Source organism: Aedes aegypti, chromosome 3 (genome assembly GCF_002204515.2).
Source record: "Aedes aegypti strain LVP_AGWG chromosome 3, AaegL5.0 Primary Assembly, whole genome shotgun sequence".
NCBI classification, from domain to species: domain Eukaryota; kingdom Metazoa; phylum Arthropoda; class Insecta; order Diptera; family Culicidae; genus Aedes; species Aedes aegypti.
This window is the reverse complement of record NC_035109.1, coordinates 240,504,884-240,531,818: the sequence shown is the minus strand read 5'-3', so window position 1 is coordinate 240,531,818 and position 26,935 is coordinate 240,504,884. Positions and strand designations below refer to the sequence as shown.

At 37.8% G+C, this 26,935-nt stretch overlaps 1 protein-coding gene across 15 annotated transcripts in view; it reads left to right on the top strand.

Annotated features, from left to right (window-relative positions):
- Positions 1–26,935, top strand: part of LOC5568396 (rab11 family-interacting protein 4B) — a 362,368-nt gene that overhangs the window by 210,931 nt on the left and 124,502 nt on the right. Inside the window, exon 1 of one of the 15 annotated variants that reach the window (XM_021849272.1) lies at positions 22,711–22,891. The exons of 10 other annotated variants lie outside the window; for them this stretch is intronic. The gene's annotated coding sequence lies outside the window, so the exon portion shown is untranslated. Of the gene's footprint in view, positions 1–22,710; positions 23,008–23,073; positions 23,285–26,935 lie in introns of those variants that run through there. 4 more of the 15 variants (XM_021849273.1, XM_021849271.1, XM_021849269.1 and 1 more) reach the window with 4 other exon arrangements.

Genomic DNA, 26,935 nt, shown 5'->3' with positions numbered 1-26,935 from the left:
TTATCAGTGTTTTCATAATAAAGAAACATCTCACGGAAGTACAAATGAGTTGGATCGCTGAAATACTGAGATTATGACGTCAACTTCTGCTTGAAATTTATTGATCGTGGAATGTCGCACCGAAATTTAACTATTTGCGAAGGTTTAAACTAATCACTGTTTCAGTACACCTTAGGGGAAACTGAATGGGCTTTATAGCAATGGGGATGAGACTTTGAAGACAATTTGAGGGAAAATTTATGTAAACTTGACGATAAATGTTGGGTTTACAGATTTTTTCTCATAGCTCTTCAATTTTCAGTATAATCTTTCTTTTAAGTGGGTTTATCATACTTGTGAAACATCTTAGATATTTTTTTGTCTTGTTTGCATCGTTTTTTGTCAATATTTTTCAGTTGTTAATGGTTTTGAAATCATATTCTCAAAAACAAGTTATTTCAATTATAGTGACCCAATGTCACCCCCTCTATGGGGTGAGATTGGGTCATTTTTCATTCACTTGTGGTGCCGCTGTGAATAAATATTTGTCTTTAATTTTTTGAACAGTTGTTAATGTACCATCAAAGTACATACACACCAAATTTGAAGTTTATTGGAGTTAAATTGCGATAGTTATTCAAAAAATAAATAGCACATATCCCTTTTTGACCCATTGTCACCCCCAACGACGGTACTCTAAGTATAATTCGGTCGAATTGATTTGTTGAATTGATGATATATGGAATTAGCTGGCCTTCTGATGGCAGGCAATGAATACGAACACCGTTTGACCCTTTCAAATTGGATCGAAGTGTTTTCACTTATATCGACACTACTTAACCATCAAAAAACGTATTTGACGCACATGGAAAGGTACTCAATTAAACATATAGGGTCGTAAAAGGTAACCGTAAAAACGAAACAGGGAAATATTTGTTCATTTAGCACAATATTTGATGAAGATTTTTACCCGAGCAGAGGTGAATAACAATGGTATAACAAGCAATAACCAGTTTTTGTAATTTTCTGTTATCAGTACGATGACTCTGAGTTGCTTAATATCAATCATATCAGCTGATGGCTGATGCTCTAAAACTATCAGTATTACTTGCGAACTATCAATATCACTTTGATTTGACAACCAACAGCAGTGATGCGACATCGTACTCTAGATTATAATCTCTGCAGAATGAGAGATCACGTGGTAATTATCCATGCTATAAGTGTTTTTCAGTGATCAACACATAGTTTCAATCTATCCACAGCACTGTCAAAAATATCGTACTGATAAATTGCCATTTTATTTGCTTAATTTAAGGCTGAGCTTAACCCATCAGTGATATCCAGCTATCGCCATCAATGCACTGGTGATGGAGTACACAGAATGAAGTTGATGTGATATAGATTGATCCGAATCATACGCAGTCGGCTTGTACAAATCAGCAAATGTTAAGCGTTGATAGTGACAGCGATGAAGAAAAGAATTATTCTTGTTATCAACGAATTCGAAGCTCTAAGATCGACGGGTGAATGACGTCAATTGTTTGTGATCATTATTCAATCATCATAACTAATTGATTACATAATAAGTTTTTGTGGGCATAAAACCCACGATTTATTAGGCAATTAAATAATAGTTGTTACCGTTTCGTAGCCGAGACATCGAGTTTTTTTTTAATAAAATATTTTTTTTTATTTCTATTAGGGTCAGTGTTCCCTTAGTGGACAGTCCCCTATAGTCGCACTTGTGGCTTTTTACGGCCGTTTTGCTATAAATCTTTTCAAAATATTTTTCGACATGAAGGTCAGGAGCTATTTATCTAAGTACCATTGATACAGAGCTTGATTTTGTTCAAAAAATGATCAAAATAATTAGTTTTGCTTAAAATTTGAGTTCCCTTGCGCCTATAGTAAACCTATTGTTCCTATAGTAGCACTACTGAGAGAAACTATTTTGTATTATACGAAATAATTGATGAATTAAGAACTTTTTTTACATCAAACGAAAGCTTTTGATCCACACTTTGAAGGAAAAATATAATAGCTTTGTAAAAATACGGTTTTGATTAGTATTTTGCCAACGCCGTGATGCTAGTGCTAGAAATAGTGCTACTATAGGCACATGTATTCCTATAGTGGCACAAGCGATAGTAAATACAAACATAAGAGTTTTCGTAGCTTTCATATTTTTCCCACAAAACCAAGATAAAAAGCTTTTAGATGATGTAAAAATAATGACGCTAGCGTCATATACGAATATTTGTTCTTAGCTATGCGGCTATTGGTACATCGACCCTATACTTCTTCTTCTTCTTTCTTCTTTTCTGGCGTTACGTCCCCACTGGGACAGAGCCTGCTTCTCAGATTAGTGTTCTTATGAGCACTTCCACAGTTATTAACTGAGAGCTTACTATGCCAATGACCATTTTTGCATGCGTATATCGTGTGGCAGGTACGAAGATACTCTATGCCCTGGGAAGTCGAGAAAATTTCCAACCCGAAAAGATCCTCGACCGGTGGGATTCGAACCCACGACCCTCAGCTTGGTCGTGCTGGATAGCTGCGCGTTTACCGCTACGGCTATCTGGGCCCTATACAGTATATTTTGATTTGGCGTTTAATATGAAGTTATTGATAATTGGTATAGCTATGATGTCCATCATTCCAAGAACATCTCCAATTCACGGTGTTTTATTTTGAAGATTCCGTGCGCTTTTTGAATAGCGCCCAAATCGTAAGCGATATAGTTTGTCTCCAAGGGGTGGGAGAGCATTGTACAGAGCACCTCTTTGAACTTTGAGCAAGCTTGAGTTTTTCACATCTTGCTCAAAACTATGTACGATTACTTTGATCTTAAAAGCAACCGATATCAATTATGCGAGATAATCAATATGTCAAATAGTTTTTCATCATAATTTACTATAGTCAAAATACGTTAAAGTTGAAATTCCAAGGTTACAATTCAAATGTTCATATTTTTAGCAGGATAAAAGCCTACATGCAACACATCAATTGCATAATGCATAGCTCGTAATTTTAGTTTTCATCACAGGCAATATCATTAAAGTCAAGAAGAAATTTGAAATCGATTAGGATAGCTGGCAGGACTTCAATCTTCGAAATGTTCCAAATGTTTTCAGTGCACAGTTTACACTGCACAGAGATCGTAACTTGCATGTCCAAATGGCACAGATGGCACAGAAAGAAAACATTGATAGCGAGACGTTCTCTGGACGAGCTTGGAAAATGTCGGTTTGGTGAACATAATGAGCAGAACAAAACCAAAAAGCTTCCTTATTCATCAAAAACGAAATTCGGGTTTTAGTCGGATTATTCTTAAAAAAAAACGGGCTTCGGGTTTGAACGACGAATATTTTTCGGGTACGTGTCGGGTCCGAGTTTGTTATCGAATTATTGTCTCGGCTACAGCTACAAAACTATCGAGCACAAGTCGGTTTCGGGTTTGCAAAATGTGAGTAGTTAGGTATTGTACTGCTTCCGGCGCTAAACCCTTATATATTATAAAATTACCATACTTTCTCTTCCGGCAGGTGATAAAAATTTTTGTCTATAAGAGTCTTTTCATGCATTTTTACCATCAAATGAGCCTTATGGAACCGAAATCGATCGTCAACTTCTTTCCCGAGTAACACGCATGTTATAATTGTGTATTATCAACTTAAATATGACTAATTTTGGTCATATATACACAATTATAACATGTGTGTTGCTGGGGTTACTTTAAGAGATATAAAGTTGCGATGTTCACGTGGAGTTCTGTTTGATCTATCGACCTTGACACTTGCTCCTACGGGGGCGAGCGACGAGGGCAGGATCAAACATGTCGCGCGTCGGTTTAGTAAGTGAAAAAGGGCGTGATCGGTTAGTTCTTTTTGATCCTTTGACCTTGACGCTTGCTGCTGGGCAGTGCGTCAAGAAAGCCAAGTTTTTTTTTCCTTTTCGGGTCGCGCGCCTTTTTTTTTCTGAGTGCTTTTATATAGCCGAGCAAACGAGTGAGGCTGAGAGTGGATTGTGGCTGCACAGTGAAGGATAAAGGATCAATTGGTGAGCTCGTTTCATGCTACTATTTCTAATCTATAAAATATGTATGACTGCACATTTAATCGTTACAATTGTGGGACGTAAATATGAATTTTCAACAAACTATGAATTGTTCGTCACTGTGAGTGTCGACACAAACTTTGATTCATGAATTATTTATGTTTCACATTTTTTTTTATTTTCAGAACACCCCTTTATTTTTGTAATTAAAAAAAAACTTTGAATGGTTCGACACTACAAGTGTAGACTTGCGAAAAGTTCACTTTATTCAACAAACTTTGGATGGTTCGCCACTGTAAGTGTCGGCATAAGCATAAGAGTGTTCTATGATGTTCCAACCAATCAAGTCTTTTGTTTCTTTTCAAATAAGTAAAATATAATAATACATGCTTTCGTCCTGACAGCTGTAGCAATGTTACATTTAGGTATTTGTTCAACAAACTTTGAATGGTTCGTCACCTCAAGTGTCGGCATAATTTTCCACTACTTAGAAGTTGTTCATATCAAATGAAAATATTATATTTACAAATAAGCATGTATATATCTCACAAATCATTGTTTATCATGGTCTAATCGCTTATCAAAGTGAATCCTGTGTTCCAACGATCCTTCCCATTAACAAACATCCCTCCCAGTAACCTTTGTGGAGATGCAGAGGCAAACACGGTCTCCAAATAGCACAGGTGACACACTAACATTCCTTCCCCCAATCCCACCTGACTGCAAGGACGTGGCCGGTGCCGTTATTGACCCTGTATAAATAGAGGCACTGAATTATGCACCTTGAAGAAGATTATGGCCAATCCCAGCCAAACTTCTAGTTGATTCTTTGTGCATTTTCACTGACTTCGGTCAATCACGGAATAGCAACCATTGATATGCGTAGTCAGTCTAAGCTAAGCTAAGCTAAGCTATAAAGTTGCGATGTTCACGTGTTTAAGATATCACGTGTTTTAAGATATAAAACAAATTTGCAGAAGACATAAAAAATGTTAAAAATCTCGTAAAAGAGCTTTGGATTTTAACAAAATGTGCACGAATTTAAACTCGTTTGAAATCATTTTTGTCCATAATTTTTTACTACGATTTTTTATGTCTTCTACAAAGTTGTTAGATATTTTATAAGGCGTGTTGAATCAATTGTCATCCACACGCAGCAACAAAGGCATTGTTCTCTTTTTTTGTTGCAACAATCTCATTCTACAACAACAGTTTATCGCAACTTGAACAGAATATGAAAAAGATCGCGCACCGCGTGCGTCGCAATTTTCTAGGCTTTACATTACAGTTTTGGAGAACTTTCTCCGTTTTGGTAAACATTGCTACATTATTGAATAACAACCACTAAAAAAAATGGTTTTGTGTTTATAATTACAGACTTATCACTAATTGAAAAGGTTCCAACCATGTTGCCCCTGTGTTTGTCATGACAATTTTTCTTTAGATTGTATCCCAATCCGCAACAGTTAGGACAAACGATTGTGAGCGGTCTTGTTTTGTTGTTTGTTTTGTGTTTGTACCGATGACATATTTCTAATGATTCACTGGTGTTTATGTTCAACATTACAACTCTCTATTTCTCTAAGTAAAGAAGTTATCAGTCGATTCCGATTTCTTAAAACTTGTTTGTTTTACATTAAAGGGTGTACAAAACCAAATTGCGACATACACAAATATTTGGCAAAATACTCGCGTTCAACCAATCATCCTCAATCTTTCAGGGAGTTATATAAAATATGTTATGAATATTTTCCCATGTTTGTTTTGCTCAATTTCAATTCCGTATCCAAATGCACGAAGTTTTCTCTTCACACTACTCATAAGTTCTTGTACGTACAACACTTGGACCATTTTTTTTGTTTGCGTGGCAGTCCATTTTTTTCATATCTTCCTCCGATTTCATTTCCTTAGAATACTTCCGAAGTGTCTGTTTCATGATGGCTCAGTACTTTTCAGTTGACCGCAGTTTCGATGCGTTCCGGGGATTGAGATTGCTCTTTAGCCTTGTACCACTCGAAAATCTCTTTCAAGTAATGGCACGAGGCCAAATCCGGCCAAAGAATCATAGGACCATCGTGTGACCTCAGAAGAGGAAGTAGACGCTTTTGGAGGCATTCCTTTAGGTACAGTATGGCCTATTCAAAAATGAGAAAATCGTCTTTTCATGTTTTATGGTAATTTTTTCATAGAAAATGTGAATGAAACATAAATATTATTCATTACTTGTATTGTTTAATCTATTTAGACTCAGTTTTTCGCTATGGACATGATTTTTATCTATTACTTTTGCCTTACCAGAGAGGAATTGGAAGCATACCTCCAAATTTTATAATGCGGACGTCGAGTTCAATATCTGTGTGATGAAAGCTACTAAAACATCAACGATGGAGTGAAATTATTCACAGGCCTTGTCCCCAGCATACGCCCATATCAAATAATAACATTGATTCATACCTGGGTAATTGGAGACTTAAACATATTTTCAGAAAAACGGCACATTTTGGAGAGCTTTGATTGAACCTTCGTATAAGTGTGATAGGCGGCTCCGTTTTGCTCAAAACCTGTGAGCTAGTATTGATATAAGTTGTTACTAATCGAAGAAATAAATTCCATGCTCACAAATCTGTTATAGGCCTCCGTATTTATTTTTTATTCAACTTTAACAGAAAATAAAGGCATAGCAAACCTATAAGACGCAAATGCTCTCAAAACTATGACCCTAGCAAAATATTTTATTGTGATCATAGAAAACACGTTCTCTAAGAACTCCTCCATCCTCTGATACCAAATAAACTAAAATTTACAACAATTAAGTGTGATTTTTGAAGGTGGAAAGTTTATCACCAGAGTATACGATAATCAGACGCTGTTTCTAGCTTTGGGCGCACAAAACCTTTTTAACTTCTTTGCTTTATTACATTATTTAGGACAGTAAAAAAAATATGACAAAAATTTGTCTCGATAGTGAAGCTATGTCAGATTATACTACAATTATCAGAAATTACATTCAATAACAAAAACAATGAAAATAACGCTTATGGATGCTATATTCACGTTCAAACAATTTTCGCATTTTTTTTATGGGCCATGATGTACACCTGCTCATTGAGTGTTCCAGTTGTCACGAAATTCGATAAATCCAGCTTTCTGACGTCCTCAGGAACATCGAATTTATGATGAGCAGTGAAAAACTGGAGCCCCGGAAGCTGCCGGAAGTCTGCCTTTACAATAATCTCATGAAGAGCTTCCGTGCACGTGTTTTACTTAACATATTCTGCCGTTCATCGCGATTAGGCGCCTTTTGGATTCTGTACGTATGTATGGACGTTATTTTAAAAGTTTGGGATAGATTCAGTTTCGTTGTCAACTGAACTGTTGGGATTCCTCTTGAAAGCTTGAACTACCCGTTTGTGATTCTTATACGGAGATCCATTTTTGCCACATATTTTTCTTTTTGGATCGATGGTCAAACGTTCGTGGTGCCGATTTAAAACACAAGACACCGTAGAATGTAGGGGAGGTGTACCAGTTTTGGCCACCCTAAGGAAAATATTTTTTATACATAAATCAAACGACCTTTGGCTACTGTCAATACATTAAACGGAAGCTTTCAATCCATGCTCAGCAGGGAAAATATAAAAACTAATCAGAAATTTTGTTTTTGAATTAAAAATGGGGGTGGCGAATACTGAACAACTTGCACCAGTATTCGCCACGATTTTAATTTCGGTTCCTGAATTCGCCACCTACGTTGATTTCTTATGGAGGGTGGCGAAACAGGAACATCATGGCGAAAAATAGGTGCAAAAGAGCAAACATTTTTTTTTTGCATCACCGTACTTTTCCATAGTTTTCCAACGCACACTGGGTGAAAAAGATGTTACATTTTCATGCATGAAGTACATAGAAACCCTATAATTTTTCATGATAATTAAGTGTAGGCCACTTAGTTTCGGCATCTTTCTGCTAAGAGTAGCAATCTCAGCAAATACATTCCGCCAATCCGCAAACAATGTTTCGTTGCTGAGAAAACTATTTTTTTATTAATCTATATAAATAAAAATGGAGTGGTGTTTGTATGTCACGAAATGGCTTCCGAACGGGTCAACCGATTTGAATGATTATTTTTCCGTTTTGTTTGTCAAGTGTTCCGACGTGTTTGTGTGTATAAAAATCCCAGGATATTCACCGGGAAAGTCGGAAAATCAAGCGTGAACGGAACTGTCATTTTGTATGGGATGATCCATAGCATTTTTCAACAGCCTACTTGATGGCAAGACGAAGTTTGCCGGGACCACTAGTCTTCAATATAAATAAAAATGGAACGGTGTTTGAAACATCAATGAAACCAATGTTTTATAACACTTTGGCAACCTGTAGCTAAAAATTGTGACGTGCAGGACCATTTCTAAGAACGCCATTAGATTCAGCAATCCAAAATCTACTGGAAACATATAATTTGACAACTACCGAAAAGCTAAACATTACATATAATTTGCAATTGGATTAGATGGACAAATTGATGTGAAGATTTGCGAAAAAGTTACACGTCTTCTCAGTGAGAATCGAACTCACGACTCCCCGATCTCTAGTTGGGGCGCGTTAACCACTACGCCATGAGAGGACTCATGAACGCAGAAGTTAACCTGAATTCGATTTCAGCTCAATAATCACGTGGTCCTCTTTCGCAAAGTGCACCTCTTTCGGAAGAATTAGATGCCCATCCAAACACAACGCTTTCTATATATATCCAATGCCTAGCCCGAGAGCGCATTGTTTTTTAGGTATAGGAATAGCACACTACACTAGCCAGCAACTGCGCTGGCTGAGGTTTCTATTGTGTGGGCTTCCAATGGGTCGCGACGTTCTCAAACGACCGGTTACGGAACATGAGTCCGTTGCTCGATAAATACTTGTTTTAATTATGAATCGTGGTTTACGGCCAACCAGCCGAGTGGAAGTTTAACAACTACCGAAAAGCTAAACATTACATATAATTTGCAATTGGATTAGATGGACAAATTGATGTGAAGATTTGCGAAAAAGTTACACGTCTTCTCAGTGAGAATCGAACTCACGACTCCCCGATCTCTAGTTGGGGCGCGTTAACCACTACGCCATGAGAGGACTCATGAACGCAGAAGTTAACCTGAATTCGATTTCAGCTCAATAATCACGTGGTCCTCTTTCGCAAAGTGCACCTCTTTCGGAAGAATTAGATGCCCATCCAAACACAACGCTTTCTATATATATCCAATGCCTAGCCCGAGAGCGCATTGTTTTTTAGGTATAGGAATAGCACACTACACTAGCCAGCAACTGCGCTGGCTGAGGTTTCTATTGTGTGGGCTTCCAATGGGTCGCGACGTTCTCAAACGACCGGTTACGGAACATGAGTCCGTTGCTCGATAAATACTTGTTTTAATTATGAATCGTGGTTTACGGCCAACCAGCCGAGTGGAAGTTTAACAACTACCGAAAAGCTAAACATTACATATAATTTGCAATTGGATTAGATGGACAAATTGATGTGAAGATTTGCGAAAAAGTTACACGTCTTCTCAGTGAGAATCGAACTCACGACTCCCCGATCTCTAGTTGGGGCGCGTTAACCACTACGCCATGAGAGGACTCATGAACGCAGAAGTTAACCTGAATTCGATTTCAGCTCAATAATCACGTGGTCCTCTTTCGCAAAGTGCACCTCTTTCGGAAGAATTAGATGCCCATCCAAACACAACGCTTTCTATATATATCCAATGCCTAGCCCGAGAGCGCATTGTGTTTGGATGGGCATCTAATTCTTCCGAAAGAGGTGCACTTTGCGAAAGAGGACCACGTGATTATTGAGCTGAAATCGAATTCAGGTTAACTTCTGCGTTCATGAGTCCTCTCATGGCGTAGTGGTTAACGCGCCCCAACTAGAGATCGGGGAGTCGTGAGTTCGATTCTCACTGAGAAGACGTGTAACTTTTTCGCAAATCTTCACATCAATTTGTCCATCTAATCCAATTGCAAATTATATGTAATGTTTAGCTTTTCGGTAGTTGTTAAACTTCCACTCGGCTGGTTGGCCGTAAACCACGATTCATAATTAAAACAAGTATTTATCGAGCAACGGACTCATGTTCCGTAACCGGTCGTTTGAGAACGTCGCGACCCATTGGAAGCCCACACAATAGAAACCTCAGCCAGCGCAGTTGCTGGCTAGTGTAGTGTGCTATTCCTATACCTAAAAAACAATGCGCTCTCGGGCTAGGCATTGGATATATATAGAAAGCGTTGTGTTTGGATGGGCATCTAATTCTTCCGAAAGAGGTGCACTTTGCGAAAGAGGACCACGTGATTATTGAGCTGAAATCGAATTCAGGTTAACTTCTGCGTTCATGAGTCCTCTCATGGCGTAGTGGTTAACGCGCCCCAACTAGAGATCGGGGAGTCGTGAGTTCGATTCTCACTGAGAAGACGTGTAACTTTTTCGCAAATCTTCACATCAATTTGTCCATCTAATCCAATTGCAAATTATATGTAATGTTTAGCTTTTCGGTAGTTGTTAAACTTCCACTCGGCTGGTTGGCCGTAAACCACGATTCATAATTAAAACAAGTATTTATCGAGCAACGGACTCATGTTCCGTAACCGGTCGTTTGAGAACGTCGCGACCCATTGGAAGCCCACACAATAGAAACCTCAGCCAGCGCAGTTGCTGGCTAGTGTAGTGTGCTATTCCTATACCTAAAAAACAATGCGCTCTCGGGCTAGGCATTGGATATATATAGAAAGCGTTGTGTTTGGATGGGCATCTAATTCTTCCGAAAGAGGTGCACTTTGCGAAAGAGGACCACGTGATTATTGAGCTGAAATCGAATTCAGGTTAACTTCTGCGTTCATGAGTCCTCTCATGGCGTAGTGGTTAACGCGCCCCAACTAGAGATCGGGGAGTCGTGAGTTCGATTCTCACTGAGAAGACGTGTAACTTTTTCGCAAATCTTCACATCAATTTGTCCATCTAATCCAATTGCAAATTATATGTAATGTTTAGCTTTTCGGTAGTTGTTAAACTTCCACTCGGCTGGTTGGCCGTAAACCACGATTCATAATTAAAACAAGTATTTATCGAGCAACGGACTCATGTTCCGTAACCGGTCGTTTGAGAACGTCGCGACCCATTGGAAGCCCACACAATAGAAACCTCAGCCAGCGCAGTTGCTGGCTAGTGTAGTGTGCTATTCCTATACCTAAAAAACAATGCGCTCTCGGGCTAGGCATTGGATATATATAGAAAGCGTTGTGTTTGGATGGGCATCTAATTCTTCCGAAAGAGGTGCACTTTGCGAAAGAGGACCACGTGATTATTGAGCTGAAATCGAATTCAGGTTAACTTCTGCGTTCATGAGTCCTCTCATGGCGTAGTGGTTAACGCGCCCCAACTAGAGATCGGGGAGTCGTGAGTTCGATTCTCACTGAGAAGACGTGTAACTTTTTCGCAAATCTTCACATCAATTTGTCCATCTAATCCAATTGCAAATTATATGTAATGTTTAGCTTTTCGGTAGTTGTTAAACTTCCACTCGGCTGGTTGGCCGTAAACCACGATTCATAATTAAAACAAGTATATAATTTGATCCTTGAGACACGCAAAAATGTCATTTTTGTTACGCTGTGATATACATTTTCATTTCATGTAACTCACTGAACAGTTGCTACACTAATGAAAAACAAATTAAACCCTTCCAAGTGTTTCCCCTCAATAAGTGCGCCAAGTTCACATGTCATTTCTCAATTGTTCTTCTCGCACTTCAGGCGTCGCCATCGAAGTCAGAGTCGTACGGTGTTACCCAGTAGTGCAAGAAGTGATTCAAACCAGTGTGTGGTACGCGATCTAGTGCACTTGATAGTGGTCGCATTTGTCGGTAAAGAAATAAAATTGTAGCAAAAATGATTTCTTGGATCTAAGACAAAAACCGAGACGAGCGGATGCGTAGGCAGATAATAGCTCGGCTTTGTATGTGCGTAGCGTATGTACATAAGCCTGGGACACGGTTATATGAAAAATTTAGATTCTCGCTCCAGTTCACTTTTTGGATTGCATTTAGGTCTAATACCAACTGTGCAAAATTTCAGCTCGATCGGTGAAACTATATTTTAGCGCCAGCCCTTCAAAGTTTGTATGGGATTTACTATGAGAAAACTTGCTTTTGCAAAGAAAAATCACCCGAGGTCGCCCATTGTCCTCTATAAAAATTCTGAACACATCCCTTTATAGATATTTCTACGATGAACAACATTGTCGAAGACCGCAAAACAATCCGACGCTTGTAAAAAAAGTTATGAAGCAAAGACTATTCGGAAATTTTGCACATTTTTGTTATTATTGTTATTCCTTTACGTGTTAATCATCGTCGCCTTGTCAATAGGTTTTCATTAAATAACTTTTTTCACAAGTGTCGGATTGTTTCGCGGTCTTGGGCAATATTCTTCATTGTAAAAATACCTATCGAGGCCTGTGTTCAGAATTTTCATAGAGGTCAATGGGCGACCTCTGGCGATTTTTCTTTGCAAAAGTTAGTTTTCCCATAGTAAATCCCATACAAACTTTGAAGGGCTGGCGCTAAAATATAGTTTCACCGATCGAGCTGAAATTTTGCACAGTTGGTATGGGACCTAAATGCAATCCAAAAAGTGGACTGGAGCGAGAATCTAAATTTTGTCCCACACTACATATAGAGACTCTGTTGAACTCATTGTTTGCCGAAGCAGGCCTTACTTTGTTCGCCGAAGGAAGCGTTCTGTTTCAAATTAAAATAAACGACGTTTCTTGAAACTGGCGAATATAAGCGGATCTTTATTTTTATTGGCTTTGAACATATGCAAAATGAATGTCCAGATGATGACAACCAGATGAAGTGAGATACTTTGTGTTTGAGAAATCAAGATGGTGCAGTAATTTTATACTTCTCAGCATCCGTCATCAAATATGACGGGGGGTAAAACAAATGCATTTTGGCTACTACAGATGGTGCAAATTATACATAATATTCAAGTTTGGACTGGAACGCAGTTGTATCAAACGGGTTATAAAAAAATCATAACGCACAGTCAGATCTCTTATTAGACGTTGTCACCCTCTTACGCCCAACGAATTTTATACGCTGTCGTTCTGTCAATGCAGGTGAAATTAGGTTGATAAAAAATCGTTCTGCTGAGAAATTGCTGTGGGAGAGAAGTGGGTGGTAGTGTCTTATAGAAGAACTGACTATATTTTACAGCTATCCTGAACATTGCTGGATGTGTGCCTAGGTGTACCGAGGACAAATTTCTTGAAAGATACTCTAATTATTAATAAAATAGTTAAGTTAGCAGTATTATATGTGTGATGCATGTTTTTAATTTAAAGACGTAGTATAATTCGAACCATCGCTCAACGGAGCTCAATCAACACTCAACCAAGCTCTCACTCTCTTTCATTCATCCGTAACGTTAGACAAAAACGAAACCAGTCGTTTCGGTACCGGCGGCTTATACGTTGTTTATGGCAAAAGTCCACCTTATACCTAATCGAAAACTTAAACCGAGTAAATTCGAAAGCAAAGCTGATTAACTCTTCGCGTGTCAACGAGTGTAAATTTCAGTGCTCTCGTTAGTCATACACACGCTCGGCCGCCAGCAGAGATAATGGTTTAAATTTTCCTGCCCCACAACAACGCCTTACTGACTGATCTTCGTCGTCGTGACACAAACGTTTATTACGTTCGACTTAAACTAGCTGCGCTCGCTTCGTGAACTGATACAAGCAAAACGGAACATTATAAACCATCGTCATACGCCTCCATTCATCACTTCATTGGATGAATGAAGAGGGCGGCTTTTAAGTTTCGAACAAAACTAACTTTGACGTTCCCACTCTCTTTTAGCCGGAGGTCTTAAACTTTCCCGGACAGATGTACATGAACAGCCATTCTATTGGTGGATAAAATGGACAAATTAAAATTAAAATAATCATAACACCTCCACTCCTTTTTTCCGAATTTACTCAATGGTGGAATGCATGGGGAATATATGGGAGACTTGGAAGATTCATTTGCCGCATGAATGGCAACTAACTACGGATGCGATTGATCGTGTGCCCTGGAATCGTAATGGAGCGGAAGTAGCCAATAAATTCCTCGCTTCGCTAAAGTGCACTTTGTTTGTGTACCCATTGAGTGAATGCAATGCGGGAGAAGTTGAGCTGCATAATGCAGGCATATTCTTACTTGCTTGCAGTGAGCAAAAGTGACAATCATAAGTTGAGAGCCGACTTCACTTTTTGACCGAGAATGTTTGAATTTGATATGATCATTATTATTCAGGCAATGAAAGTTAAATTTTCTAATGCAATTCGAACGTTTTAGAACAAAAATAAACTGAAAATGTTTTTCGTTTCTTTTTTGAGAAATCTAGTAACATGTGAATAGGGCCGATTAATCCTTGAAAATCGTATCCTCTTCCGTCCAATTTTATTACCACATTTTTCATTTTTTTTACTTCAGCCAATTTGACGGCATTAAAAGTTAAAGAAATTTGAATATTAGTCCAATTTTAATCCAGGGTAATAATAATATAACTTATTATTTTAAAATTATATAAAGCATGAAAATCTTCAAATCATTTTTGTTAGTTTTCAGCAAATCTTTCTGTTTACTAAACATAAGGCCGAAAATTTAATTCCAGGACCATGTGTTACGAATTGGAACCCTTAACATTAACTTTATTACATATATAACCAGCTATCGCAAGAACATGGCCAGATTCACTCTCAATATTGTTAAAAATCAATATCCTCCTTTTTGAAGCCATTCACACGAAATTTCGATTTCGGTTTGCAAAGTTTTTTCCGCCCTTTTTACATGTTAGTCTAGATTTGTCATGGGCAGCGGCCCCATCCCTCAGGGGAGCGCTTGCGAAACCCAGAGGAGACACGGATCAAGAGTCATCTGTTTTCCCAATTGTGCGCCGTGTCGTTTGTGACTGTGACGCATCACTGGTGAAACGGGTAGGAAATTGCAATGGCGGCGACGTTCGATGGTTTCAAATTGCACCAAAAAACGAATCAGCGAGTGCTGCATCGGGCGGATACAGGTGACGTATTATGTTATGAGAGTCTGTAGGAAGTGGTGCTGAAAAACTTTGAAAATATTTCCCAACAGTTTTAAAATTCAGTCGAATCAACAAAATACCTAGAGAGTAGACATAACATAAACAAGACTCGAGTCGATCTATCAGATGGAACTGATCAACCGTTGTAGTTTAGTCGTGCGCTGCTTATCGTACACAAACTGTGCATCGTGATTGCCTTTGGTTGCACGTTCTTGTTTTAGCAGCCGTGATTTATCGTTGATTATCTTAGTAGTTTCAGTGGCAGCATTGTAACTACCTCGATAGAGGCTTTTCGGAAGGAATAGCATCGAAATTATTGGGGCCCAGATAGCCGTAGCGGTAAACGCGCAGCTATTCAGCATGACCAAGCTGAGGGTCGTGGGTTCGAATACCACCGGTCGAGGATCTTTTCGGGTTGGAAATTTTCTCGACCTCCCAGGGCATAGAGTATCTTCGTACCTGCCACACGATATACGCATGCAAAAATGGTCATTGGCATAGTAAGCTCTCAGTTAATAACTGTGGAAGTGCTCATAAGAACACTAAGCTGAGACGCAGGCTCTGTCCCAGTGGGGACGTAACGCCAGAAGAAGAAGAAGAAGAAGCATCGAAATGCATCGACCTGAACGATCTTTACCTAACAATAACAACTACATTAAAAACTTTGATTTGAGTGAGTCATTTTTTTTATGTTGAGTAACAAACAATTAAACGAAGCATTTGTAAAAAATATGTTCCATACTGAAAGTTGTTACATACCCTACTACGCAAAAAATCGATTGAATTTAACAGCGGTTTCTATAATAAACGCAATAACTCAGAAATTTTAATAAACTATCCTCAAATTAGCAATCAGGAAGCAATTTCCGTATTGAGATAACAACATCGGTAAACTTGGTAAGCTTAAAATGTATTGGCCTTAGTTGTGCTTGACTATACAGAATTTATGAAGATGCTAATCACCATCCCTGTCATCACAGCCGATGTGGAAGCAAAGAATGGCAATATTTGTTGTTCCGTAACACCCATCGCAACGCTTTGAATATTCATTGAGTGTTATGTCAACCTTCAGGCATCTTCTATCAACGTCTCAACGACGACGTACAGCAAATATTCCGCCTTCTGTAGGTGATCGCTGATCAATGGGCCTTCAATGCCGAAAGGTGTTTTTGCATCGCTCTCATCATAGAAGATGTATGTTATTGATGTTTTGTTCGGTAAGGACTATGTTCCTTTATGTACGGTAATTTCAAGGTTGTATCAATAATTGTGACAAATATTCTTCAATTAAAAAAATAAACAAGAACAAAACGGGTAATTGCTAGATCATGCCGACAGTTATTAGTTAGTTAGTTAAAAAAAGGGAAACCATATCCATGCTTTTCTTAACCCGTGAGTAGGCCTAAGTGAAAGAAAAAAAAAATTAAAACTCTCACCGGTCATCAAATTCTCAGCGGATTTCAATTATTGTTTGTTTTATAAGTTATATTCCTGTGGCCGGAGTTATTCCGGTAGGTCAATGGCTCAGGTCGAATAACCATGTTTTGTGGATTTAATGATTCTACAAATGACCATTTGGGTTCCCGAGACGCCTCAAATTTACCATAAAGTAGCAAATCTGTATCCCAACATCTGTGCCAAGCTTATGGATACATATTTTCGTGAAATATTAAAACTGTTCCTTTTCGGCGGTTGCCCTAACCTATGGATAATATTCAATAGTTACTTTCTGTTGTTACTAATATCTTCTAAATTCACTGATCCACCATGAAATGGCGAAGAAAGAGCGAACAGTTTGACGCCACCAGCATATTCGAATTGCAATCCATTCCAAATAACATTCAATCATCCCATCGTCGTCACCGTCGATTAATTCGTTCCACAGTTTTTCTCGCTCAGTCAGCGGAGAAAGGCCTCTCACTCGGCCGCTCAATTTCTCCCCTCAAACGTAGAGGAGCTCCATTCTTAGTGCCTAACTGGGCCCGTCCCCGTGGTAACTCGCGCTCGATTCATTCGCCACCGTCCGCAGCTCGCCACGCTGTGTCCATAGGGGGTTATTTTGCAACTTTTATGAACGTTTAAAGTTGCTCTTGATCATAACAAACATGCTAGTGGCAATCATAATATATTCTACCTTGTTGACATGCTTTGGCATGCGCCTCATTTTTACCCATTGGTCAAGAAATGGACTAAATATTTATCTAGATGGGGCCTTCCTTAGCCGAGTGGTTAGAGTCCGTGGGTACAAAACAAAGCCATGCTGAAGGTGTCTGGGTTCGATTCCCGGGCGGTCCAGGATCTTTTCGTAATGGAAATTTCCTTGACTTCCCTGGGCAAAGAGTATCCATCATACTTGTTTGCCACACGATATACGAATGCGAAAATGGCAACTTTGGCAAAGAAAGCTCTCAGTTAATAACTGTGGAAGTGCTCATAAGAACACTAAGCTCTGTCCCAGTGAGGACGTAATGTCAAGAAGAAGAACAAGATGCATTCAACTTTAAATCTTTGAAAATACTTGTGTAATGATCCGTTTCGTAAATCAAAACAATTGTTTTATAATAAAAAAAACGTTGCGCAATAGTCATTATGCAACTGATTTCAGTTGCATAATGGCTATTATGACATTGAATAATTCTGTGCAGGAAAGTAGGGCGTTTTATGACAGATTTGCAATTGAAAGAATAGCCTTACACGATGATGAAATGCTAGAAAATATTTTTTTAAATTGTCAGAGAGAGTACTTACGACTGATGATATGTTTGCTAAACCGACAGCAGTCTTAAGGAGCATTTCGAACTCGAAACGCTAATAAAAATAGCATTTACAGAATGATTGCTTCCAATGAAAACGAAACTTTTCACTGTTATTAGTAGCTATCCATGTAATAAAAGCATTTTTCATCAACATTTTCTAGGTTTTTAGATTGCTTTTTGAAAAACAACACACAAAAATTTTCAAATATTGAAAATATCAAAGTAATTACGTATGGCGAAATAGGGAACCACTATGTCCATAACTGGTACACTTACCCTACTCCCTAAAAATACACTAAAAAAATGCTCTTGCTCTATGTTTGGTCAAATACTCTAAGATGGTGAAATGCTTAGAAATGTTTTTTTACATTTTTTTTCTTTATTTTTTATGTTTTTCAAAATTGGATGAGGTAGTAAAATATGAGTACATGCGATGTCAAAACATGCATGCTTAATTTTCTTACAACTTTTATTGAGCTTAACTTTGTTTTAGATAATATTTAAGCATCCTGCTGGATCCATGGATTTTTACTTTTTACTTGCGTGTTATCTAACGGTGATATTGTTCTCACAGCACCAATATTTCAGTATTTTCAATGCTCCTTTCACCAATTTGATTAGTATGGAACTCAATCGCATAAAAAACATTTCTGAATCGATCGTCATTTGTTCTTTATTTAAACAAATACAAAATGCACCTCGTGACAACCCGAGCAGAAGAAAGTAACTACTGAAATTGAGGTATTCCATACCAGATAATTTCCAATATTTACAACCTAAATGAGGTATGAATGATCCCTGCATAAGAGGTAAAATACCTCAAATAATACCTTCTGCATTTTCTACAAATACCAAGCTGATAATTAGATCAGGTATTGTAATACCTAAATAATACATAATGGATTTTCATATAAAAGTGATTTTTTTCAATAGTAGTCCAATACCTCCAGTAGTCCTCAATAGCTATCGAATACCAAAATGAAGTATTTTTAATTGTTTTAAGCATTTCTTTCAAATACCATTATAATACCAAAATGAGGTATTGATAACTGAACAATACCTCTTTGTGGTATGATACCAAAATATGGTATGCATAAGTTATTGCGAATTATTCTTTCCTCCTCGGGAAAGGTAAAAAAATCAATTAGTTACATTGTTATACGGAATGCCATTAGGTTCTAGCTTGACTTCGCAGTCGCCAAAGCAATCAAACATTATAATTTTTCTTACTTCCAGCGTTTCAGTGTTTGTTTATCACACCTTCTTCAGGGAATTAGGACATATGATCGTTCACCGCAATCAACTAAATCACTCTACGGTCAGACTGAGAAGGGAAACTGCAGTTAGATATTTTTACCATGTTTTGTGTTCGAATGGATGTTGCTAAAACAGGGCCTTCAGAACGAGAACGATTATAAGTTCTGATTGCCTGAAGAAGTTGTAATAAACGCCGAAACGTTAGAATCACTAATCGTTTGATTGCTTTGGTTACACTGCATCTATAGGATGAACAGAGTAGAGTAAGTATGACGTCATAGAGCTCTTCACAGCCCATTCTGAATTTCATCTTGTGGATGTGCTTGTCGTATCATGGGTGGTAGCCATAGGCGCCAATTTTGAGGGGGCAAATCAGTTTTGGACCCGCCAATATTTTTTCAGAAGGGGAATAGTTTCATTTCACAACCTCTCCCACCATCATTCATTTTGACAAGCAGTATTACAATTTTTACAAATTTTCTTGAGAAAAGAAGCAAATTGCTTCGCCGATAAATAATGTATGTTTCTTGAACAAATCAAATGGCAAATTTACCCAGACAACCAAAATGCACCTATTGATTGATTGATTTGACTTTATTAACGAGATTTTTAGCCCTAGGCTAGTTCATCTCGGGACCAACGGCTTTACTTCCCTTCCGAAGGAAGTCGTCACTATAACTTTTTACGTCATAAGTGACTATGTCGGGGATGGGATTCGATCCCAGGTCCTCGGCGTGAGAGGCGAGTGTTCTAACCACTACACCAGGTCCGTCCCCAAAAAAATGCACCTATAACTAAATCACCTTTTGCTTTATACGATGCTTAAATGCGCAAAATTTCACGTATAAAATGTTGCGAAAAGGCCTTTATATGATGAAAAATGACATGCATTGCGAGTGTGTAAATTTTATTGCAAACAAGTCTGTACTTTTATGCGACTTAATTTATGATAACAAGGTTGATTTGACAGCTGCTACGGATACACCCGACTTACTTTGTATGAGTGTACAGGATGAAACGAAATGTACAAAAGAACTCATAAAATAGCGTTCTATGCTAGAAAACTCATCGATCAAACGATTTCATGCACCATGTAGTGCGAGTGTGATGAAATTTATGTCAATAAACTACTTTGTTCGTAAACTGTTATGTGACTTCTGGTTGTTTGGGTATTTACCTTCGTTATTAGTAAACATTGAAACATGTTTGAATCCATCACACTTTCTCCAACTCGAGTCAAACGTTTGACCTAATACTAAACGTCTTGCTTATTTAGCTCCTTGTTTTCTCCTCATGAGGAGGATTTCTGCCGGCTAAAATGTCGAAAAATCAGTAATAAAATGTATGCACCGAATGTTAGACGGTGTTCTCGGATATTAGACCATTTCACAAAAATCGAAATGTCTGGGATTCAACCAGTCACCCCCTAGTCCTAATTACAATACTAAAACAAACTACCAGACAAATTTTCATCCAATTTGGACAAGATTAGGAGGTGCCTCAAACCAAATTTGTGTTTTTTAGCTATTTTTTTCAGCTATATTCAAATAATTCTAACGAGAATTTGGAATAACGAAAATCAATATAAATACCACTAGTTGAACTTATTATTAGCACTTTACAATTTTTGAGAATACTGTATGTCGATTAGAGATGGATTTGACCTCATAAAATTGATTCCTGTTCATTAAAGTACCTGTAAAACATACATTTCTCAACAGTATTTGTTTTACGAGATTCTTAACCGCATGTCTAACCATAAAAATTCAACCGTAGTATCATTCCTTTGCCATTTCTGAACATTATTGTAGTACATCATTTTCGTATCCGAATTATAGATAAATTGTAAAAAATCGTCGGAAATACGACATTCTTCATTTCCCGGCATTTAAAGCTGCCGCCAAATGGCGCAAACACTGACATGTTCCGGAATTGAACATAGTAGCTTTCTTTTTGATGGATGATGATTGAAGCAAACATCTAGCAAATGTCATCAACGCAGTCGTGCTTCAAACAACATTCGCATTTGATACCAAGCAATTACATATGTGATATAGTCCCGAGGTCAAGCTTCTCGACTACCGATCTTGAGGATCGGAGTTCAACTAGGGTAAAGGCACCGGTTGTGGCCAGCCTAAGAGAAAATTTTAATAAAAATAAATGGAAAGCCGTAGTTTTGCGTTTTATAATACAAAAAAACGCAAAAATAGTGTTTATAGTGTGCAACACGACATTTTGTGTCTCAGCGTTTGTATCATCTTAGCGAAAAAACTGCTTTTGAATTTGAAGTTAATTCAACCGCTTTGAACAGATGCAAGTTGTTGTCAAGGTAAGATATAAGATTAAAGTTCATGTCTTGACCGAGCGGATGAGTAAACTCTTTTAACTTTTAAACTTTTTTTTCTAAGTTTCACATCTACGTTGAACTCAATAGCTGTTTCTTTGATATTGTCAAGATCAAACAGTAGTGAATATCCAATAGACCATTTCACAAAAATTGAAATGTATGGGATTCAACCAGTCACCCCCTAGTCCTAATTGCAATACTAAAACAAACTACCAGACAAATTTTCATCCAATTTGGAGAAGATTAGGAGGTGCCTCAAACCAAATTTGTGTTTTTTATTCAAAAAATACTTACGAGAATTTGGAATCTCGAAATTTAAAATAAATACCACTAGTTGAACGTATTACTAGTGATTTACAACTTTTGAGAACACTGTATGCCAATTAGAGATGGTTTTGACTTCATAAGGCCGTCTTCAGTGTCGTGTACTAGATTCGAGTCTTACAGTTGAGGTCAAAATACGCGTATCTGTCAAAGGATACAAACTCTAGTGGAATTAAATGGTATAGTAGTAAATTCGGTGTTTTCATCTACTTATAGGCATTCTACTAAACATCTCGAAGATTTATTATTATATATTCTAAAAGTCTTATCTTATCTTATAGTAAACAACCTTACATTATCGATTCATCGCATTCTGCAGACAAAATTCTACACATTTGACTCTGAACCTACGCGTTTTTTACTTTATTTCTGGATTTTGTGTTTTGTGATGACTAAAGTCAGTTTTTCAACTTCCGCAATCTAATCACTACTATCACCGCTCTGTTATGTGGTGTGAACAATAAAGTTACAAAGTCACTCAAGAGACAAGAGTCAAAACAAAATACTATTTGAGTCGATTTTGCACTGGTACAAAAACGTAGTAAATAATTGAATAAAACGGTATACAATTTTGTAATCCAATTTTTGTGGGAAATAATAGAAACTCCCTAGTGTTTTAGCGTGAGCTGATGCATGAAAACTGTTTATAAATTAAAATCAAAAGCAAAGAATTTTTATTTTCTCGACAAAAAATTGTCGTCACTAGCGTGTTACTTATAGTCATGAGCACTCTTGTGAAAGAAAATCTGCAGTACATAAAAATTGCACAATAACCCCCTTTGGACATAGCGCGCACCGAGGTTCACTGCAAAAAGTGGGGTGTGGTGGGTAGGTACCCACTATGCACTACGCCGCCGGTGCCGTAGAGTGGGTTCGCGGCTTACTCCCATTGTTGCGCTCAGCCAGTAGTATCGTGACTCGCGTATCGAACACGCGCACGCTCTCTCCTTGTCTGTGAACAATCGCGCATCCGTTAGACGTCCTCCGCGGTGGAATCGGAAGATCGCGCTTGGCGGGTTTTGTGTGAGTGAGTTGTGTGTTCTGTGTGTAATAATTGGCAATTGTAATCGTTTTCGGCATTCGGGCCGAATTGCTGTTCACGTTGCTATTCCCGTCGTGGTTTTGTTAGAGGGATTCTACATGGTGCAGTATTTTTTCGTTTTCTATGAGGGGGGCTTGGGTTATGATTATTTTTGTTGGTGCTATTACAATTAGGCGGCGTTGGGAATGTGAATGCGCGAGATATTTCGCGCTTTAGATACTACCTCAAGGTATCGCCCGCAGCTTGGCTCGGTACTTGCAGAAAGCGATTAGTGTGCTGCTCTCGCCGGGGATGCAGCGATGGAACAGAAATCAGGGCAATGTGTTACGATTTGATGGTTTTTCGGGGAGATAAAGAAGAATTATAATAAACCAACCGGTGAGTTGTGGGCAGCCGCGTTTCATCTATTGCCGATACGGAATTTTGGTACAAAGGCGAAGTCTACAGCAAAGCAGTGCCGCCGTAGTTTGAGTGTCAGTGTGGATAAAATTGATAAAAATGTTCGTCGATAGATAGGAAGATAGCAATATTTTTGAGTGGATTAAACGACGGGAGATTGTGCCAGAATTTAATACTAGGGAAATGCAATAAATTAAAAGAGTACATCAGTGTATAAAAATAAGCGGTGATTTTCTACTATGGAACGAGGAATGAGTATTCTTTCATCGAATGAAGCAGGAAGAGTTGAACATGTTACAATCGTGAAGGTCATCAGCTGAAAGCTGACCAATGATAGCGCGTTCAAGTGTGTCGTAAATGCCTTTGACCTAGGAGCGGAACTTTTAAGTGGCTGGGAGTTGTTGTGCCTTATACGAAAACACGACGAAGATGGTTATGGATATCTGGTTTGCCTTCACGAGGACAACTGGGCCGCCCAGTGACTGGTTGAGCTTGATCTTGAGAGGTGGTGAACAGCCGCGAGACCAGATGCAGTAAAGTACGAAGAAAAAGAAGCGGAGAATGTCAACCCGAAAATAAACATACAAGAGAGGTTTGAACTTGAAGTAATGTGGACAGTAGTGTGGGAAAATGCATTGTTTTGGGGGAACTTACGAATGTCAGTCAGTGTGCCTTAACACGAGAAGTGTTGGGCGGAAGTAGGCACTTTTAAACAAATCGGAGCACTTACACTCAGATGACCATTGTTGTATTTTGAAGTGAGACGTGGGAACAGAACTAGCTGTTTTTGTCTAAATAATGTAACGCCCATAATGGAAATTCCTGATTTATGAATGTTCTGAGTGTTGACAAACACTAGTACATTCAATGAGTGTGAGGAAGATTTAAAAATAGATATATTGAATATTTGGAACAAGTTTTGTTTGTGATTGAACTTAATATGTATTAGAACATCATACTGTATGTTCTTGCTGGTATCATCGAGGACGCAATACGATGCTAGTGTCCATACTCGTATCAAAAGTCTGTCCATAAATTTGTTGAAAGCTTTCTTATTCAAGTTGAAATTTTTGTATGGAATTCTGAAGAAACCCTTTAATTCAGTTGGTTAATGTTAAGTCAGACTACACAATAGAAATATTAGTAATAGAACGCTAGTGGCGTTGTTGTCACAAAACTGATTTTAATTATTATTACCTTAAAATGTGGTTTTTCATAGTTTGTTCAATACTAAGTCGTTGTTTTGGTTTTTATGATTAATCTGACACTTTGAGGCCCGGTTCTCACGCTGTTAGTTCGTGGCAAACTAGATGTTGGTAACACGAACAGCAGCGACATTAGCATTCTTAGGTTAATGCTTCTACTGACTAGACCAAGTGCTTTTCAATGATTTAAAAAAAAAAGTTCCACGAGAAAGAAGCAGAATAACAATATATTTGCTTTATTTGCATCGCTAATTAAACTTATCTGTTTGATGGCACAGATCAAAATTGCATCGAAAATCCAAACTGTTAGTCATGATTGATCTTTACGACATTCTTAATTCATAATGTATCCGAAATTTCATTCAAGATTTGTTTTTTTTCTATTTGCCCTGCAAATAGACAAAAATTCAAATTGCTACCATTTTTGCAATACTTGACGGATCTCCTTCGTTTTAGTTCAAATGGAATCACCTGGATGTCTGGTTTACGAGGATAATTGGAATTTTTGCAAACGTCCACCGGTTCGGAGTTATACCGGTGGGTTACTGGATCAATTCTGGTAAAAATGTCTCCAGCTTCCTTTTCAATCAACTTTTATCCAACTTAGTAGTTCAAAACTGACTACAAATCAACTTGTTTTTATAGGTTCGACTATGGACGTTATGCGAGAACTGAGTGTAACACTGAAACCGCCTTTGGCCTTGGTTATTCTTTCGGTTTTTTATGGGACCTCATTAGGACCGGCCGAAGCTCAATTATTATATTTTTCTTCTATACTGTCGAAATGTGGGTATTAAACTTCTTAATTTACAATGAGTTTTTTCCAACAATTCCAATGATCCTCGAAAAACTAGATATCCAGATGATTCCATTCGAACTAAAACGAAAGCAAGCCGTCAAGAATTGCCAAAATGGCAGCAAATTGAACTTTTTCCCATTTGCTGAACGGATACGAGTCAATGATTCAGAAGTGAAATAGATATATAGAAATCTATACAAATAGGTTTGGTTTTATTTTTGATGAAAATCTACTACGAATATTTCAATAAAAAGATTTTTGCTTGTTTAGCAGATCAATTTTGTTGAAACTTTACCCTTTCCAGGAATTTCTTGGAAAAATCGTACAGGAAAACTTTGCAGGGTAGGGGTTCTCCTATAAAGTTGCTAAAAACTACTACTAGGATTCACATTTTTTACATTTCTTTAATTTTTCTTAACTATAATTACCACGGGAAATTCTGCAATCAATTCTATCAAAAACATTGCTTGTATTTGAAATTTTCTGTTCTATGATATACAGTCATGTTGAAGACTTTTTAGTAATGTTCGCGAGGTTCCATATCAGCAGGGTGTCAGTCCATACGGCGAATCAGGAAAAAAGCCGGAAAACTACGGGAATTAGGGCTGGGGGATATACCGGAAATACCTGGGAAATTGTGGGAGATATCTAGAAAAAGCATTTGCAAATTTTGCCAAGAGTTGGTTTCAAGGAGAGATCTGTGGCAGATTTTTCATAACTGTTACCGAATTTTTTTGTGAATTTCCGGAATTTTTAGGAAAAATCGTTGAGATACTTGGAAAGTGTTTATAAGAGTACTTAAGGATTCCCGGCAGTGTCTTGATGAGATGCTGTATGAATTTCTTTTAAGATTCATGGCCATTATTGATGACATGTTTTCAAGAATTCTAATTAGGTGATAATTGACCAGTTACTTGAAACTTCTTTAGAAAATAAAAACTGAAAAAATAAGTGCTTTCAAATAACATTTTTAGTGGAGTCTATAAATGAGTTTTGGCGGATTCTTGTTGATATTTTGAGCAAATTCGTAGCGGAAAAACTGAACTAGAAGATTATTAGGAAATATTTTGGGAGATCCAAGACAACCAAAATGTACGCATAACGAAATCACCTGGAGGCTTTGTACGTGCAAAATTTCACTTATAAGATGTGGCGAAAAGGCCTTCTACGTACAAAAGTGGAGGCGATATGCGTGCATATATTATGTGATGATTAATAACATACAATGCGAGTGTATAAATATTCTCCCGAACTAACCTGTTATCTTATGCGACTTAACTTATGATAACAAATGTTGATTTGACAGCTGCTACGGATTGATTCGACTTACTTTGTACAATTGTACGGGACGAAACAAAATGTACAAATGAACTCAAAAAAAAAAAGTGTTTTATGCGAGGAAACTCATCAATTTGATGAGTTTATCCACGGTGTTTTGCGGGTTAATGTAATTAGTATGAAAAACGAGTTTTAACGTGAACTTTCATGCGATTTCTGGTTGTCTGGGATATTCCTTAAGAATTGCTTTTTGGCGGATTTCTGGAGAAAATAATACAGATTATTTAACAAGTCTTGTTGGATTATTAACTTGACTAATCAGTAATCTATGACGAATTCCTCATGAGG